Below are 2,760 nucleotides of genomic sequence, written 5' to 3'. Positions count from 1 at the left end.
GTTGAGTATCTGGAGCATCAGCATTTGTGGGTTCGATTACAGGCTCAAAATGGCCAGAAACAAATAACTTTCTTCTGAATATCGTCAGTCTATTCTTGTTCTGAGAAATGAAGGCTATTCCATGCGAGAAATTGGCAAGAAACTGAAGATCTCGTACAACACTGTGTACTACTCCTGAAGAGGTGACTCCGGTATGCTGGCCTTCTAGGCAGAGTTCCTCTGTCCAGTGTCGGTGTTCTTTTGCCCATCTTAATCTTTTATTTTTATTGGCCAGTCTGAGATATGGCTTTTTCTCTGCAGCTCTGCATAGAAGACCAGCATCCCGGTATCGCCTCTTCACTGTTGATGTTGAGACTGGTGTTTTGCGGGTACTAAACACAATACCCCATAATGCCAAAGTCTAATTATCTTTTTTCCAAATTATTTTCTTTTTTAAAGCTGGAAGGTCTTAAGACAATAAGTATTAAACCCCTTTGTTAGGGCAAGCCTAAATAAGTTCAGGAGTACAAATGTACTTAGCCCACACATACGATTATCTGTAAGATCCCTCAGTCGAGCTGTGAATTTTAAACACAGACTCAACCACAAAGACCAGGGAGGTTTTCCAATGCCTCGCAAAGAAGGGCACCTTTTGGTAGATGGGTATAAAAAAGCAGACATTGAATATCCCTTTGAGCATGGTGAAGTTATTAATTACACTTTGGATGGTGTATCAATACACCCAGTCACTACAAAGAAACAGGAGTCCTTCCTAACTCAGTTACCGGAGAGGAAGGAAACCACTCAGGAATGTCACCATGAGACCAATGGTGACTTTAAAACAGTTAGAGTTTTATGGCTGTGATCGGAGAAAATTTAAGATGGATCAACAACATTGTAGTTATCCCACCATAGTAACCTAAATGACAGAGTAAAAACAAAGAAGCCTGAACAAAATAAAATATTCCAAAACATGCATCCTGTTTGCAATAAGGCACTAAAGTAAAACTGCCAAAAATMAGGAAAATAAAATAACGCTTTGTATTCAGGACATAAAGTTATGTTTGGGGCAAATCCAACCCATCACGGAGTACCACTCTTCATATTTATGGTGGTGGCTGCTTCATGTTATTTGTATGCTTGTCATCAGCAAGGACTAGGCAGTTTTTTAGGATAAGAATAAATGGATTAGAGCTTACCACAGGCAAAATCCTAGAGGAAAACCTATTTCAGTCTGCATTCCAACAGACACTGGGAGACAAATTTACCTTTCAGCAGGAAAGGCKAAATATATATAGAGTGGAGTTGCTTACCAAGACAGCATCGAATGTTCTTGAATYGGCTAGTTACAGTTTTGACTTAAATCGTCTTGAAAATCTATAGCAAGACTTGAAGATCGCTGTCTAGTAATGATCAACAACCAACTTGACAGAGTTTTCTTGTGGTTTTTATGGAAAGTTTTCTTAACGTTTTCAGAACAATTTGAGAAGATGACTTTAAATAGAACCATGAGGAAACCTGTAGGAAACATTATGCTGAAGTACTGAAATTCCCACAGAAGAATGTTGTTTCTTAACATTCTCAAAACTATTTGAGAACATTCCCAATGTCAAACCAGTTGGAGAACATTCCTAGAAAACGAACAAAATTGAAATTAAATGTAACCATCTTATATTTTTAGGAAATGTTTTGTTAAAGTAATGAAATACCAAGAAATTATACTGAACAAAAATATAATTACAACATGCAACAATTTCTATGATTTTACTGAGTTACAGTTCATATAATGAAATCAGTCAATTGAAATTATTAATGATGTCCTAATCTATGAATTTCACATGACTGGGCAGGGGTGCAGCCATGGGTGGGCCTGGGAGGGCTCCATTTGGGAGCCAGGCGCAGCCAATCAGAATGAGTTTTTCCCCACAAAGGGGCATTATTACAGTTTCATCAGCTGTCCAGGTGGCTGGTCTCAGATGATCCTGCAGGCGAAGAAGCCGAATTTGGAGGTCCTGGGCTGGCATGGTTACACGTGGTCTTCATTTTGTGAGGCTGGTTGGATGTTCTAAAAAAAAATCTCTAAAACGACATTGGAGGTGGCTTATGGTAGAGAAATTAACATTCAATTATTTGGCAACAGCTCTGGTGGACATTCGTGCAGTCAGCATGCCAATTGCACGCTCTCTCAAAACTTGAGACATCTGTGGCATTGTCTTGTGTGATAAAACTGCACATTTTAGAGTGGCCTTTTATTGTCCCATGCACAAGATGCACCTGTGTAATGATTGTTGTTAAATCAGATTCTTGATGTGCCACACCTGTCAGGTGGATGGATTATCTTGGAAAAGGAGAAATGCTCACTAACAGGGATGTAAACAAATGTGTGCTCAAAATTTGTGCGAAATACACTATCTGCGAGTGGAACATTTGTAGGATATTTTATTTCAGCTCTTGAAACTAACACTTTACATGTTATATTTATATTTTTGTTCAGTGTAAAAAAAATGTTTTGTCAAGTTCCTTAACTGTGCAGAGAATGTTCCAACACCAAGAAACTATCCTGCACCATTATCAGAAAGTTGTGGGAAGGTTGTATGCAAAATAACCATAGGCCAACCACGCCTTAAGAAACATATGGTTCTCAGAACGTTATGTGCTAGCTGGTATAGTTGGGGTTCAGCTGTCTTCTATGTTGGGAATTCTGAAAAGGCTTTACAATGACTGATTAAAATGTAGGCTACTACAGTCGGGAGAACAAGTATTTGATACACTGCCGATTTT

Source organism: Salvelinus sp. IW2-2015, linkage group LG36 (genome assembly GCF_002910315.2).
Source record: "Salvelinus sp. IW2-2015 linkage group LG36, ASM291031v2, whole genome shotgun sequence".
In the NCBI taxonomy this organism is placed as follows: domain Eukaryota; kingdom Metazoa; phylum Chordata; class Actinopteri; order Salmoniformes; family Salmonidae; genus Salvelinus; species Salvelinus sp. IW2-2015.
Note: the sequence above shows the minus strand (reverse complement) of the source record.